The following is a 17,236-nucleotide window of genomic DNA, read 5'->3' as shown; positions in this document are numbered from 1 at the left end:
ATTTGTGACCACGTAACTTTATAAAGTATCAGAGGGGTAGCCGTGTTAGTCTGGTTCTGTAGAAGCAGCAAAGAATCCTGTGGCACCTTATAGACTAACAGACGTTTTGCAGCATGAGCTTTCGTGGGTGAATACCCACTTCTTCGGATGCAAGTGGTGGAAATTTCCTGGGGCAGGTATATATAAGCAAGCAAGAAGCAAGCTAGAGATAACGAGGTTAGATCAATCAGGGTGGATGAGGCCCTGTTCTAGCAGTTGAGGTGTGAAAACCAAGGGAAGAGAAACTGGTTCTGCAATTGGCAAGCCATTCACAGTCTTTGTTTAGTCCTGAGCTGATGGTGTCAAATTTGCAGATGAACTGGAGCTCAGCAGTTTCTCTTTGAAGTCTGGTCCTAAAGTTTTTTTGCTGTAGGATGGCCACCTTAAGATCTGCTATTGTGTGGCCAGGGAGGTTGAAGTGTTCTCCTACAGGTTTTTGTATATTGCCATTCCTAATGTCTGATTTGTGTTCAGAACCAGTTTCTCCTCCCTTGGTTTTCACACCTCAACTGCTAGAATAGGGCCTCATCCACCCTGATTGATCTAACCTCGTTATCTCTAGCTTGCTTCTTGCTTGCTTATATATACCTGCCCCAGGAAATTTCCACCACTTGCATCCGAAGAAGTGGGTATTCACCCACGAAAGCTCATGCTGCAAAACGTCTGTTAGTCTATAAGGTGCCACAGGATTCTTTGCTGCTTCTACAGAACCAGACTAACACGGCTACCCCTCTGATACTTGACACCCCCCAGTGTAGACCTGGCCTCAGATAAAGGCTGGATTTGGTGTCCTCAGACTCCTGAGGTGTCAAGTGCAGTAACCCAATCCACTTGCGAGCCACAGAGCGATGCTGGTCCCAGCAGCTCCATCAGGGAAGAGGCAGCTGTGACCTGCTCTCCACTGAACATGCTGATGGCTTTCAAATCCATCCCACCCATCCCAGTGGTCATTTGCAAACCGCGAGCCATCCGCGCACTCCCTGAAGACGGACCTGCTGCCGGCTGTTTGCTCACTGCGTTCACACAAACCCAGACAGCATCGGCAGCTGCGAGGGGAAAAGGGCCTTTCAAGGGAGAGGGCGTTCCGCCGTATTTTTGAAGTGGAAACCATCTTCCAAAGAGGTCCCACATTTATACGGTGTGCATGTGCGTGTGCCCCTCTCCCTTCTCTTTGCATGAGCAGCAAATGAACCGAGTAAGACCCGCACTGTGGTGTTTAGCAGGCTGAGCAGTTTGGAGGGGGTTCCCCCCCCCCCGCCCTCACCTGGGTTTAAGACCCACCTTTAAATGAAGCATGTGGGGAGGCCACGAGGCAGCAGCCTTGAACTCTAGCTTCCTTGTTTAGCTGCACAGAGAGGCACTTTCCCCTTTTGTACCCAGGACAGACCAATACACCGTGAAGACAGAACGAAAGTTGGGCGATGGGGACCCTGCAGTGTGAGGTTGCTGATTCTGGAGCAGGCTCAGAAGAAGGCGGAAGGGAAAGACTAAGCAGCAAAGAGAACTAGATAAATTCATGGAGGTTAAGTCCATTAATGGCTATTAGCCAGGTTGGGTAAGGAATGGTGTCCCTGGCCTCTGTTTGCCAGAGGGTGGAGATGGACGGCAGGAGAGAGATCACTTGATCATTGCCTGTTAGGTTCACTCCCTCAGGGGCACCTGGCATTGGCCACTGTCGGTAGACAGGATACTGGGCTGGATGGACCTTTGGTCTGACCCACTACGGCCGTTCTTATGTTCATCTTTGAGCTTACACAGGTGCAAAGTCTCATTTGTCGTATTGCGCTTGGGTCTTTGGCGCATTAGAAGATTGAGACCCAGTTTGAGGGGCAGGCGGATAGAACTGAAAGGGAACTAATGCGCCCAACTGTGATAGACAGAACCGTACCTTGCTCCGGAAAGCAGCCCCACTGATATTCGGGGAGGATGGTGCTATTCAGCATGAGAAAGGGTATCAGAAAATGGCCCTAAGGGTACGTCTCCCCTCTAGCTGGGGGCCGGCCTCTCAACCCAGGTAGACAGACTCACCCTGGCTCGGGTTTAGGGCTTAACATGGCAGCACCAAGATATGGACAGTTTAGCATCTCAGCCATGACAGGGGGATCTGAGCCATACAGCTCACATTCCTGTCAGGGGCGGCCAGGCAGCTAAATCCACCGGTCAGCTTTGTAACAGACACAGATTTTCAAGGGAGAGGAGTGTTCTGTTGAATATCTGAAGTGGAACCATCTCACAAATAGGTCCCACCTTTATACTGTGTGCCCGTCCGTGTGCTCCTCTCCCTTCTCATAGAAGCTCAGGGTTGGAAGGGACCTCAGGAGGTCTCTAGTCCAACCCCCTGCTCAGAGCAGGACCAATCTCCAGACAGATTTTTACCCCAGGTCCCTACATGGCCCCCTCAAGGATTGAACTCACAACCCTGGGTTTAGCAGGCCCATGCTCAAACCACTGAGCTATCCCTCCCCCCAGCAACAGCAAAGGGGTGTTGCAGCCAACTGCCACCAGGCGAGAAGTCTGTTCTAAGGGAGCTTACAACTGAAGGCTTGTCTACACCTACCTTTTACAGCACTCTAACTCGCTGGCTGCGGGGAGGGCGGGGAGAATCACCACCCTGAGCGCAGCAAGTTTGAGCGCTTTAAAGCGCTAGCGTGGACAGGAGCGCTCGGAGCAAGCCCCCTTGTGGAGATGGATTACCAGGAGCTCTCCCAGCGCTCGTGTGTGCCCGTGGCATGCTTGGAAGTTTCTAGTGTAGACGCAGCCTGATTAAAATTCAGAGGGGCAGCTGATAAAGATCTAACAGGACTCAGCTCCCATTTAGGCACCACAATAAGTGGCTCGATTTTCACATTAGGTGCTGGACATGCTTGAAGATCCAGCCCCAGTTGTGGGTGCTGGGCACTTGGAAATCTGGCCCTGAGCTCTTTGATAAGATCTCGCCTCCCAAGGGGAAGCTAGCTGGTCGCTTTCTCCTCTCACATAACCCGGCTGGGTTTGTTCCACATTCCTGCTGTTTAACTACAAACATCTCCTACTGGCTATGTCGCCAAATCACAGGGAACAAGTCTGAGTAACAGTTTCATCAAATAAAGTCAGACCTCACAGCAGGACCCCAGAAAGTTTGTGAAAAGCCTGGGAGAGAGCTGGGTTAACTAACAGATCTGGAGCTTACAGTTATCAACCAAAGGCCATGGAACGAGCAGATCTGCCAGACATGCATTTTTGGCAGGTCTTATGCATATAAGCTGAGTGAACACAAGGTTGAAACCATCTGTCTTGGATGGTTTAGACACAGCAAATCCTGCATCTTGGCAGGGGGTTAGACTGGATGACCCTTGCGGTCCCTTCTAACCCTTTGGTTCTATGATCATATTCTGAAAACCTCAGATCAACAGAAAAACCACTGTTGTCATTTAAAAGGGGGGGAGGAGGAGACAGAGAAAGGGGTTATTTTAAACACAAGCCTTCCCTAGCGGCCTTTGCAACCCAAATATTGCAGCTAATGCATGTGAAATCGCAAATGAAATTAACTAGAAACTGCCCACCCAAAGGAATGTGGAAGTGGTGAATTTGCTGTCTGTATCTCTCCACATAAACAGCAAGAAGAACATCAGCATTTTAAAATGTCTTTTCCTTTTAAAAAGATGGTGTTGGCAAGATAAGGAGCTTTGTTTCAGTATCTGGCTGGGTCCCTTTAGGCCAGTGGTTCCCAAACTTTAACAACCTGTGAACCCCTTTCACTAAAATATCAAGTCTCACAAACCCCCTCCTAAAAGTGAATATTTCCAGGGATTTCCTCCTTTACCTGAATATAAATGATAAAAGCAGTGATCATGGAAATATAAAGTTTGTTTTTCTGACAGGCTTATTACACACTATTATTATTAATCATTACTGTATTATTACATTATGAAAATGGCAACACTCTTCCAAGATCTCACTTTCGTAGCTTGTATCACTTTGAATAAGCCTGTTATCAGACAAGGCTCCTATGTTTCATCAAGGACTATCAGATGTGAAACAGCAGGAAGTTATTTAAAAAGCCAACTCAAATTGTTCCTCCTACACAAGCATTCAGGTCTTGAGCAGTCCAGGCAAACAACGCACGTTACAACAAAGCTTAAAAACTTGCTTTTAAAATTATTATGAACAATACTAGCTGCCTATTTAATTTTAAAAACAGCAAAAATACCCACCTCCCTTTCCATTTCTTAAAAGGAGTCTTGAAGTTTAAATCTCCCCAGTGTGATAGAGACGCTTGCTTTGATCTGCTTAGCCCTTGGAAGTCCAGGAGCTCCGGCTGCCCCGTGCTGCCCCAGGTCCCTAGGGACAGCTCTGTCTGCCATTAGGGATTTTTTTCCTGAGAACCCCCGTAACATTTCATGAACCCCCAGGGATTCACGAACCCCCGTTTGGGAACCACTGCTTTAGGCCTTTCGTTTCAACAGAACTGAGAAATCCAGGCCACAGAAGTCCACTGCCAGATGATTTTGCTTTGGCCGCATCTCTAGAGTAACAGAGCTTCACGCTTCAAGTCACTGCTATCTGCGAAACCCGCACACCTGCATTCTGACCTCCCCCTCTCACGCCAGCTGCCTTCCAAGCAGCGCATTCTAGAGAGGATTTCCTGGCTGCTTACCTGTTTCAAAGCAGGTGGCGATTCCCCCTTTCCAAGGTTATTTCCTGTTCTCTTGCAGGTAAATCATAGCCCTGCCTCACAGGGACAGGTCTGCTGTAGGACAAGTAATTGCTGGGCATTCGGGGTGGGGAATAATGCTCCGCCTCAGAGGCCTGCACTACCAGTAAGAAACAAAGCAACCACACCTCCTGCCCAAACACAGCCCAAGGAAAGGGAGATCCTCACCCCCTTCCACGTCACCACTCCCCCCCCCACCCTTGCCAGTCACTTGTGTGTTCACGGAGCCATGTAAGTGGCTGTGGATTATAATCTAATAATCAGAATCTCTCTGTTAGCCACAGCCAGGGGAGCCCAGAACAATCGCGCGAGATTGACAGCCTCCCTAATTACAGCCTGGGAAAGGAGAGGAGGCTCAGGGCTCTTTGATCTCCAAGGTGTAATACACAGGGAAGCTGCGACGTGCCTCCAGCTGTGCGTGTGCAGAACCTGTCCAGCAGCAACACCCTACCCAGGCACTGATTTCAGGCTAGAAATCTGACCCTTCCAGAAGAGACGCTTGTTGTGTTGTCGAGATCTAGCGCATCTCCCTGCCAGCGTGGGATTGGTCTCTACAATGTGACTGCCTAGGAAGCAGTGCTGCAGAAAGGGATCTGGGGGTCAGAGTGGATCACAAGCCACATAGGAGTAAACAGCAAAACACTAGCAAAAAGAAAAGAAAAGAAAAAAAAAAAGCAAACATCTGGGATGTATTAGCAGGAGCATAGGCGCTGACTTCCCCTCTATTGTGGGGTGGGGTGGGGGGTGCTTGGCTGCTGGCAGGTGCTAAGCACCCGCTAATTTTTCTCTGTGGGTGCTCCCAGCACCTATGTGTTATAAGCAAGGGCTTGGCTACAGTGGAGAGTTGCAGCTCTGGTGGTGGCTTTACAGCACTGCAACTCACTCACCGTCCACACTTGCAAGGCACATACAGCGCTGTATCTCCCTGGCTACAGCGCTGGCTGTACTCCACCTTGGCCTGGGGAATAACGACTGCAGTGCTGGTGCTGCAGCGCTGGGGTGCCAGTGATTAATCTTACTACGCTGTGACTGACCTCCGGAATTTTCCCATAATGCTTTTAACTAAAGAACTCTCTTTGTTTTGTTATGATGCCTCTCTGTTTTGTTGTGAACTCGGGGCTCCCGGAGCTGCTTATCTAAAAAACACACACAGCCACTGTTTGCTGTGAATGAGGCAGGCAGGGGGATGAATGTCCACAGCTAGTGTTTGCTTAAGGAGAGAAACAGCGGGGGGGGGGGGGGAGGGAGTCCATCGGAGCAGCTGCTTATCTGGTCTGAAGGCTATTTGCATTTAAGAGTGTGGGGGAAGTGGTAGGAATTTGTAAGGCAGGGAGCTGACACAGTGTCGGCTCCAAAAATCCACTCTCTCTCTCTCTCTCTCCCCCCCACACTCCACCCCACCCCACCCCCCTCTTTTGAAAAGCACGTTGCAGCCACTTGACCGCTGGGATAGCTGCCCATAATGCACCACTCCCAACACTGCTGCAAATGTGGCCACACTCCAGCGCTTTCCCTACCCAGCTGTACGAAGACAGCTGTAACTCCCAGCGCTGCACACCTGCAAGTGTAGCCAAACCCCAAGACACAAGTAGTAATTCTCCCCCTCTACTCTGCACTGATTAGGCCTCCGCTGAGTGCTGTGTCCAGTTCTGGACGTCACATTTCAGGGAAGATGGGGACAAATTGGAGAAAGTCCAGAGAAGAGCAACAAAAACGATTAAAGGTCTAGAACACACGACCGAGGAGGGAAGATTGAAAAACTTGGGTTTGTTTAGTCTGGAGAAGAGAAGCCTGAGAGGGGACATGAGAACAGTTTTCAAGTACATAAAAGGTTGTTACAAGGAGGAGGGAGAAAAATTGTTCTCCTTAACCTCTGAAGATAGGACAAGAAATTTAAATTTCAGCAAGGGAGGTTTAGGTTGGACATGAGGAAAAACTTCCTAACTGTCAGGGTGGTGAAGCACTGGAATAAATTGCCAAGGGAGGTTGTGGAATCTCCATCATTGGAGATTTTTAAGAGCAGACTGGACAGACACCTGTCAGGGATGGCAGAAGACTCAGTCCTGTCATGGGTGCAGGAGACTGGACGAGATGGCCTCTCGAAGACCCTCCCAGTCGTACGGTTCTATGAATACAGGGAAAATCCACTAAAGACCCTTCCCTTTATTGCCTGGCTGCCCATAGCAACCACTGCAAGTATCCCAAGCATTTCACTGCACCGAGCGACCAGAGCGCACCCAGACTGGTTCCCAGTTACAGCAGCAGCCTCGCCCAGGGAAGTGCAAAATCACCAGTCAGTGGATACAAACCCTGGGGCCGGCCCCTGCAAATGCTTCCTGGTTTCGTGCCAGCCAGTGGGAATCTGCCCCACTGACTCATCCCTAGCAGTGTGCACAAGGTAGGGCCCACAGTCTGAACACTGGTGACTTTCCACACTTAACACTTGCAAGGCGTGCGAGCCATCTCTCCCTAGCAGTGGGCCCACGTAGCGGATAACGGCCTACTTCTGCTACCAGCTCAGGTCTGTGCATTGGTTCTACAGGTGACAGAACCAGCTCCACCTCTGAAAGCCTGTTCTGCAGGAAGGATCTCCTTATACCTGCAGAGAAGTCAGCCCACCCGGGGCACAGGGCACGGTCACTCCTGCACGCTATCGGGAAGAACGAGTCCAAGAGGGAATCTAATGCAGGTTCACTACAGCTTAAACTGCCACGTTCAGACTCCTCCGCTCAAAGCAGTGAGGACTAAATATACACAGAGGGAGGGGAGGTTTAGCAGCACATGGGCAAGGAGACAAAAGCCTTGGGGGGGGCGGGGGCTTGTCTAAGGGAGTCCTAGATTTAAAGGCCAGAGGGGACCATTATGATCATCCAGTCTGATCTCTTGTATAACCCAGGCCAGAGAATTCCACCCATGAGATTCCCGCTTCAAGTCCAATAACCCGCAGTCAAAGGACACTGCTGGAGACAATAAATCCATTCAAGATCACGAGCTGCTCAGATTCTATGGTAATGGAGGCTGCACGGGACCTAAAATAGATTTTACCGACAGGGAAATTAAGGCACAGAGAGGGCCGTGACGGTCAGCTGGAAACAGAATCCAGATCTCCCCACTCCCAGGCTCTAAACACAAGATTAGCCTTCAGGCTCGGGCATCCACATGCGGGTGTGCCAGCTAAATGGTTTTTAAAGCGCCCTAATTTAAAATCAGAGTCACCCTATTCTCTCTTTTTTTAAAAAAGCCATTAACCCTCGAGCTCCCCCTCCTCTCCTAATCCAGGCCAGATGATCTTTGCTCAGCGGGAAGTCCCTGTACCTGTGACTGCACCTGCTGCCGTGTGATCACCCAAGGGGAACGACCCCGTTTCCAATTGTTGCTGGAGATGGGGAGAGCCAGGAGTAGGTGGGAGAGGCGAGATGCATCCAGCCCTTGCTTTTTAAGGGAGAATGTAAAGGGCTGGGCTTGCTATCCGCAGCCCTCGTTTGTGGGAGACCAAACAAAACGCAGCATTGTCGGGACGGCCGAAGCACCGGCCGCACCCCGTCGCAACGGGAACACAGGGTACAAGAGCTACCGGGATGAAAAAAAGCGCAAATTTCAGCTGGAGGGTGAGCAGCAACCCCCGCAGGTTAGCAATGCCCATTGTCTGGCTGGGTTGTTCATGCAGCGAGCTCTCTCGGGTGTCCCCGCTTCGGTCGTCCCAGGCCCTGTGTGCAGAGAGGTGGAAAATCAAGGGGCGGCGGGAATGGGGGGAGAAAAGGAGGGATCCATGAATGCATGAGAGAGATCAGGCTCTTCTCCAGCAGCACGTTCACACGCAATGAAACTTACTAGAAACGCTTCCTTAGCACAGGGCCTGTGTTTCTGAGTCAAAGGAACCAGGAGGAAAGAGGGGCTGTGGGGTAACAGCACCAGACCTGGGGGCGGGGTGGGGTGCAAGACTTGGGTTCAGCTCCTGGCTCTGCCACTGAGTTCCCGTGTGACCTCCGGCAAGTCACCGAGGGCCAAATTTTTAAAGATACGGAGGCACCCAAATACCTTTAAAAATCTGGCCCCTGCGCTCTCCATAAGTCGGCTTCACCTTCTGTAAAACGGGATAATAAAACTCTCATCTCACGCGGGAGGTGTGTGCAAAAGAATAACATTCATGGCTGGCGAGACGCTCAGGCACTCGCGTGGGGCCCGTAATTACAAGCAGTACTTCAGGGGGTGTGTGTGTGGGAGGGGATGAGGAGTATTTCTCTACCAGCAGGCTTGACAATTTCACCTTTCTTGCGTAGTTGCTTCCTAGCTACATTTGTCCACGTTGTCTGGAACCACGGTACGGGAACATCTTACAGACACGCCTGTTGACTTCCCAGGTGGGGCTGGTGGCCAGATCTTTGCACTAGCAGGAAGCTCATAAAGCCCGAATCCTCCCTCCTTTTCAAACCTAACCAAGGCAGGAGCCGAGATAGAAAGCAATAAAGTTATTTCAGCACATTCCCGTCTCCTTATCAGGTAAGGAACAGTCCAAAGAGGACGGCTGTGGCTGATACGGGCGGCCCAGCAAATGTTTAACTCTCCCTTTCTCTGTCTGCCTTACCATGGAATTTAATGTTCCTGGCCTCCGTGGGTGGAGGGATAAACTCCCACAGTATTCTTGCCAGCAAGTTAAAGAAGTATGGGCTGGATGAATGGACGGTAAGGTGGATAGAAAACTGGCTAGATGGTCGGGCTCAACGGGTAGTGATCAATGGTTCCATGTCTAGTTGGCAGCTGGTATCAAGTGGGGTGCCCCAAGGGTCGGTGCTAGGGCCGGTTTTATTCAATATCTTCATTAACGATCTGGAGGATGGTGTGGACTGCACCCTTAGCAAGTTTGCAGATGACACTAAACTGGGAGGAGTGGTAGATACGCTGGAGGGTAGGGATAGGATACAGAGGGACCTAGACAAATTAGAGGATTGGGCCAAAAGAAATATGATGAGGTTCAACAAGGACAAGTGCAGAGTCCTGCACTTAGGACGGAAGAATCCCATGCACTGCTACAGACTAGGGACCGAATGGCTGGGCAGCAGTTCTGCAGAAAAGGACCTAGGGGTTACGGTGGATGAAAAGCTGAATATGAGTCAACAGTGTGCCCTTGTTGCCAAGAAGGCTAATGGCATTTTGGGTTGTATAAGTAGGGGCATTTCCAGCAGATCAAGGGATGTGATCATTCCCCTCTATTCAGCACTGGTGAGGCCTCATCTGGAGTACTGTGTCCAGTTTTGGGCCCCACACTACAAGAAGGATGTGGATAAATTGGAGAGAGTCCAGCGGAGGGCAACAAAAATGATTAGGGGGCTGGAGCACATGACTTATGAGGAGAGGCTGAGGGAACTGGGATTGTTTAGTCTGCAGAAGAGAAGAATGAGGGGGGATTTGATAGCTGCTTGGAACCCCCTTTCAGGTAGTTGAAAAGAGGATGGATCTAGACTGTTCTCAGTGGTAGAAGATGACAGAACAAGGAGTAATGGTCTCAAGTTGCAGAGGGGGAGGTTTAGGTTGGATATTAGGAAAAACTTTTTCACTAGTAGGGTGGTGAAGAACTGGAATGGGTTACCTAGGGAGGTGGTGGAATCTCCTTCCTTAGAGGTTTTTAAGGTCAGGCTTGACAAAGCCCTGGCTGGGATGACTTAGTTGGGGTTGGTCCTGCTTTGAGCAGGGGGTTGGACTAGATACCTCCTGAGGTCCCTTCCAACCCTGAGATTCTATGACCGCCACTGACGACCTGCTCAGCGCAAAGGGCAGCATGCAGCCGGACTGACCCAGGACTCTCGGTCACAAGCCGGTCAGCTCTTTGGGGCAGGCAGCGTCGTTTTGTTCTGTGTTCGTACAGCCCCTAGCACAACGGGGGCCTGCTCCGTGGCTATTGCTCCTAGGCCCGACTGCAATACAAATAACCGTTCGGTGTCTGCTTCCCACTTGCTCTGGAGTGGGGGGTACTAAGCCGGGTCCCTCCTTTCCCCTGCACTGCTCACTTCCCACGCCACACCAGCTCTGCTGCAGGGACTGCTATGCGGGATAGGCGGAGCGACGGCCCTACCCACTCATTGCTCTGTGCAGGGCGTAGCCTGCTTTCCCTACCCACTGCATAACCCGGCGTGGGCAGCCTGCCTGGAGAGCGAAGAGGCTCTCTCGCCCCCCTCCCCGTTCCTTCTCGTGGGTCTCACAGCACGAGCCCCCTGATTACAAACAAGTCCTTCCAAGCTACTTGCTGAGGCTCAGCGGAGACTTGAAACCAAGGTCTCTCCCTTCCCACAAGTGGAAGTTACAGCGCCAGAGAAGCCAGAATTCCCCGTCTGTTTCGGCAGCAGCTTGGTTGATGAGAAAAGCCCACGCCGTGTATTACTCAATGAGCACCCTATGGTGCGGCAGCTTCTGAGATAACGATGGCGGGGAATTGTTGTAAGACTCCCCTAGCGCAGACAAGGCTGAAACCACCACCTTAGCCACGCTGGTTAGTTCTGCTTTGCTGCGCAGACACGACTTTAAACCCTGTCCCCGAACGGCGCCAAAGCCTTGGGCAGAATAAGAAAGCAATGGGACTTGGGTGCCTAATTCCCCTACATCCCTTGGGAAAGCCCAGCTGTCCTGGCCCTGGCTCAGCACCCAAGTCTACCAATAAAACAGGACAACACGGTATCTGGGTCTCACCCCAATCGTCGCACAGACCCTTACAGTAACGGACAGCACGTCGGTCTTAAGGAGAATAGGCCCCATGACACCTCCAGACTTGGTGTAGCTGCAGTCAGTCAATGCCTCTGGATTAGAAAGGATCAGAGCATCGCCCAGCTATTCGTTATAGCTGCAGGAGCTTAACGACATTAAGCCAGACTCATCCCATTGCTGTTCGCACTGGGTGGCTCTTTAGATAACCTAGTCACCAACCAGGGCCAGGCCTGGAGCGAGGGGAAACTCCCCTCAAGTTAATTAGGGCAGGAGATGAGAGTAAAAGGTTTAACTCTGCAAGTCCTGGACTCTGGATGCTAGGCAAAGGGAAGTGTTGAATTAACACCCCCAGAACCTAGAGCCCTCCAACTAGATCAACACCCCCAAGCCTCTGGCTGCAGGCCGTAGTTAGGTACAGACGAGACAAGGATCACAGCAAAGGCTTATAGGTAATGATGGGAAGCAGCAGAGGGGCCAGGGTCCAATTCCACGTAACCCAGGATTCGGAAGGCTCCAGAGACACTTTGCAGGAACCTCCCCGGCAGATGTTTCACAAGCAAATGAGCCTCAGACAAGGATCACTGAGGATATTTAGACCCTTTGGAAGGAATAACTGGCTAGGTGTCACATGGAAACGCACATCTGCCAGCCCCAAGAATAGCTGCGGACGGAGCCGGCACTTTACCAGAAGCAGCTGCTGTTACTTAGGGATGTTTCACAAACAGCCCACAGTTGCTTGGGGTTTCCCGCAATACGATGTACACCACACGTGACCTTCTGCCTGTAACTTACTTCCCTTTTGCTCTCGCATCAAGGACCGAGCAGGAGAATGTAGGGAGCGCGTGTGCGAGAAACCGTTCTGCGTTGGTCGATACTGGAAACTCGGATCGCTGCAACTGGACTTTTTTTTTTTTAAAGCCTTCCTTAAAAATAAACCGGGGTCATTTTGTTTGCTGATCTCATGAGTTCCATGTAGTACCACGGCTGCCACGGAGGGGAGGCATTACTGCAGGAGCACATGCGGGGGGTGCTGGATCCAGAGAACCTGCTTTTCGGCAGCTTAGTTCTCGGGCTTCTTTCTTGTTCTTCCACGACCTGCCCAAAGGCAGGCCGGGGCTAAGACACGCCGAGTCCCACCTGCGGGCAGGGCTCCAGCCGTGTGCGGCCCAGGCAGTGCACACGGGAGGTGTTTAGTGAGAAGGGGGGAGACGATCACCCATTAGAGGAGGGGCAACAGGCCGGGCTGGCCCGCAGGAGGCAGTTCGGGTCATGGTTGGTGGGGGTGGGAGCTGCAGTGCCACTGGGGAAGGGAAGTCCCAGCAGAGCATGCCCACGGCCGCGAGCTCGGCGCGCCCTGCAGCTGTCGGCTCAGCACACTCCTAGGGCTGGGCTCGGCCCTGGGGCTTTCCAAGGGCAACCCAGCTCCAGAGCCCTCGGAAGCGCTGCCTCTTCTCACAAGCAGAGCGGGGAGGGAGAATGCCTGCGTGGTTAAAGCCCCAGGGCTGCAAATCAAGAGATCTGGGCTCTGTTCCCAGCTTCCTGCCTGACCTTTAATGACTCCGAGGCACTGAGAGAGATCCCTATTTTACAGAAGGGGGGAGGGGAATACTTGCCTTGGGGGTGGGAGGCTTTAATCCATTCATGTTTGCAAAGGGCTTGGAGATCCTCAGCTGCAGGGTGACAGGAAGGGTTATTCAAACAGAAGTTCTGGGTTAGGTGGCAGGGCAAGATGGGGGCGCTGGTAGCAGTGGCACGGCCTTAACGACCATTTCTCTCCGGCTGCTCAAGTCGGGATAATCTCTTCTACTGTATTTGCAAGATCCAGATCCCCAGATGCAGCTTTATCATGTTAGCTCACAGCTGGAACCTGGCCTGGTTTTAACCAGCAACATACACCGGGGGAGGAGTGAGGAATATCTTAACCAGGGGAAGTTTAGGGATCACCCAGAATGCAGTAACCAGAGATGCGATTCAGCCAATTCTTGAGAGGAGAGGGCTGTGGGATCTCGGACAAAGACAAGTGGTTGGGACCTCGTCTGTGCATTATCCCAAAGATGGGTCCTACAGCAGAGCCCACCAGCCCTGCACGGAGGCACTGGCTCAGTACCGATTCAGAGGTACGAGCGCCCCCTTCTGAATCACCACCACCATTACCTGCAGGGCAGGCCTGAACGTTACCCTCCGCCTCTGCAACAGATCTGGGGGCTACTGCATATGCTCAAGGCCAGGACCCTGTGTATTTCGTTCCTTTGTGCTCCAGCATCTCAACTCTCACCCTTATGGCAAGAAGAAAACCTTGAAAACAGGAACCAAGCATACCTGATGCCAGAGTCTGGTGAGAGCCTGAAACAATAGCTTCAAGGGCAAGTACTGCCCGGGGCATCTCCACAATTGGTTTCATTGTTCCAGTGGAATGTGGGTGTCTTGGTTGCAGAGTGAGTGCATTGGCCAGACCCAAGGGAGGGCTTTGGCTATTAGGACAAAGACCCTGACTCGGACGCTGAGTATAGCAGGCAGTGCAGTGCAGACGCAGAGCACTGGGGGGTGGGAAATGAATTCAGAGCACTGTTAACCAGCTGATCTGCTGAGCTTTGTACCAGTTCAAGCTTTTCCCAGGACATTTGGCTTCACTCTTAGATACAGAAAGCTACAGCTGGAGGTCAAAATTCACCAGGCTATTTAGATCACGTACATTCGGGACGAACATAAGGACAATGACAATGTGTGAGCTGTTTCCTTTCATCCCCGGGGCCCACTACATCCACACATCTGCTGCAGAAAGACGACAACTGCCGGTCTTGTACGTCACGCAGCCATCAGCTCGAATAGGAGGACGTCAATACCAGGACTGTGATCCTGCATCTGAGCCATGCAGGAACCAGTCGCTTCCTCCCTCTAAAACAGACAACTCAATGGCCTTGTCTACCCTGGAGAAAGCGAGGGGTTTTGCACCATGATTGCGCTAAGATTCTGCAGCATGAGAGCAAACAGGGCAAGTTGGAGCTATCCCTCAATTTGGCTGGTTGAGCTAAAACCTAGGCTCCCCCCTCAGTTTCACCAGCTAAAACAAGACCTTTCTCCATCTCCATTAGAATGATCCAGCATGTTCTAGCTAGCTAAGGGATAAGGCACCCATCACCATAGGACGTGGATGCCTCAGTCTTTAATATATTTCTCCTCACACTACCCCTGTGAGGCAAAGCAGTTATTATCCCCATTGCACAGATGGGGAACTGAGCCACAAAGAGACTAAGTGACTTGCCCAAGGTCACCCAGAGTGTTTGTGGCAGAGCAGGGACTCGAGTCCAGGTCTCCCAAATTCTGCCCTAACCGCTGGACCACGGGCTAGAGACTGTGTTGTAGAAACACGTGTTCCCTGCTGCAGATGTGCTGAGTAACACGCAGGCAAACACACATGAACAGCCCCTAGCTCAACTTGTCTACAGCCAAGATTTCCAAGACTAAGAAGTCTGGATCCCAAGTTTAGACCCCATGAAGGAGGCCTGGATTTTCAGAACATGCTGATACCCGCTTGCGACCCAAAGCGCCCTGTATTCACATCCTCCACACCGTTGTAATAGTCTTTGTACAAAAATATACCTTGTGAGGGCTCATTTGAAAACTACCACCACCCTGGTCAGGGAGGTCACAGTGAAATGCATATGTAGCAACATTATACGTGAAGTTATAAATCTCCCCCGTAGGACGTTACTTGTCCAAAACCAGGCAGCCCTGCCTGGGCAAAGTCGTTAAACACGCCCGGCCTAAACAAAGGAACGAGCGTTTACATCAGTTTATACCCATGTAGCGAACATCACGCCGCCATCACGGCAGCAGGGGAAGAAGATGGCAGGAAACCGAACCATTTGCATTTCAGCAAACCCAAGTGGGGGAAGAGAGCAGGGAGCCTCCTTCCTTACCAGACTCCACGTAGCCTCTCTCACGGCTTGAATGAACTTAACATTGTTCAGAAGAACCCATTTCAAGCAGTCAACGGCCTAGAAAAGAAAGGGGCAGAGAACGCCAAGTTCTCCCTTTCACCTAAGAAGCCAAAGGAACCAGCATCTTTGGAAGAGATCCCGACCCAGGAAGACCGTGGGTGAGACAAGCCATCTTGGACAAAGCGTTGAACCAAAGCTTGCTAGACTGAAGTTTTAGACTTTTAGTTGTGTGCTTTCACTTTTACTTGCTGGCAACTGTTTCTAACTTTCTCTCTTATTCGTGAACTCCAAATCCGATCTTCTTTCATTAATAACATTGTTTTACTATTCATCTAAACCAACGGGGGCTGTGTTTGTGCTAACGTGAATGTCAGCTCCAGCTGGTGTGACAACCTCGGTAAAGTTTTGTCTCCTTGAAGGAATAAATGGATGTTCTCAGTCCGCTGGACTAAGGACGGGGCTGGGAGCTGCCAAGCACATGGGTCTGGGGAAGGTTGGGGCGGGAGGTGTGTTGGGGTCACCGGCTAAGGTTGGTAAAGACAATACGTCTGTGATAACTGCTGGATTCAGCATGGCTGAGTCAGAGCTGTGCAGCGTACACAACATGAAGTGAACGCTGGCGGTTGTGTACATCCCAGGCAAGGACCCACAAGTAGCAGAAGTATTTGGGGGCACTCAGGGTTATAAAACAAGCAGTGACAACTTCTGGCTGGTCTGAATCGCACCCCAGAACGTGACACCACCCTCTGAGAACACAGCCCCCGGGCTGACGTCTCAACTCAGGGACCCAAAATGACTAGTCACTTTGGAAACTCTTGGCCTACAGACATTTTTGCCAGGCATAACCCAGTCAGAAGCACCAACCACTACGGGGGGAAGAGAGGGAGAGGAAACTTACTAAGATTGAGACAGAGCAGCAAGTTCAGCGTTGTCCACCCCGAGTGTTCAAAAACCTATGAAACAAACCTCAAAAAAGGCAGGAGGTTGGCTTTAAAAAACAGCCCATGGGTTTTTTTTTCTAAAAGTGATTAATTTGGGGTTCCTTGCCTTCCGGTTTCTGGACCTTCAGGGTGCACTCAGGGCTCATTTTCAAGCTTTTCCCTGCAGCCATGAAGGGATAGAAGCTATTTTAAAGCGAAAGCTGAGATACAGTATTCACCTAATCCCCTGGCTCCGGGAGCTGGGGCTTTAAAGAAAAACACCAAATATCGAAAGTCTTGGCAACACCACTAGTTTGATTGATCCGCCAATGTAATGGGTTTGCCGATCAGCCGGCTCAGCCACGCGACACACTCTGGCTCGTTAGACGGCAAGATCTGGCTTGCCCCCCCCCCTTTTTTGTTTTTTTTTAAACTCAGGGCCCAGCGCAACAGGACAGGTGGGACCTCCCGACGTTTAATGCTTCTCCAGTCCCCTCCCATGGCACCTTCTCAGCAACGTCACTTGCGAGGAATAGGAGCCGCACTCCTCTTCGGGCCTCACACCATAACCATACAGCAGGGTCCTGGGGGCCGTGTGCATCATCTCTGCAGCACTCTTAGCACGGAGCCTGACTAATCCTTCGCGCTTCTCGAGCAGCTCCCAGCAGAGGGGATCAAGGCCCCTTACCAACGACCAGGGCTCACACAATTCCCCGGGGAGCGAGGGGGCAATTCCCCCATTTTACAAATGAGCTAACACAGGCACAGAGAAGCTGCATAATTCCCTCCCGCCCAGTTTGCACAGTCAGCCAGCGAGCCCAGGAGGCCAAGTCCCAATCCCCTGCCCTTATCAGACCATCAAAGTGACATTGCCATCACAGCCAGTGAGTAAAGCAGGGATACTTGCCGTCTGGAGGACAGGGACATGCTGGAGCAGTTACAACAAG

The 17,236-nt window shown here is 51.4% G+C and overlaps 1 protein-coding gene across 2 annotated transcripts in view; it reads right to left on the bottom strand.

Annotated features, from left to right (window-relative positions):
• Nucleotides 1–17,236, bottom strand: part of ATP13A2 (ATPase cation transporting 13A2) — a 70,467-nt gene that overhangs the window by 49,186 nt on the left and 4,045 nt on the right. The window contains exon 1 of one of the 2 annotated variants that reach the window (XM_044996388.1): nucleotides 4,676–4,800. The exons of the other annotated variant lie outside the window; for it this stretch is intronic. The gene's annotated coding sequence lies outside the window, so the exon portion shown is untranslated. Of the gene's footprint in view, nucleotides 1–4,675; nucleotides 4,801–17,236 lie in introns of those variants that run through there. 2 annotated transcript variants of the gene reach the window in all.

The sequence above is a fragment of the Mauremys mutica genome, chromosome 21 (assembly GCF_020497125.1).
Source record: "Mauremys mutica isolate MM-2020 ecotype Southern chromosome 21, ASM2049712v1, whole genome shotgun sequence".
Classification (NCBI taxonomy): Eukaryota; Metazoa; Chordata; order Testudines; family Geoemydidae; genus Mauremys; species Mauremys mutica.
Note: the sequence above shows the minus strand (reverse complement) of the source record. Positions and strands in the feature narration are given on the sequence as shown.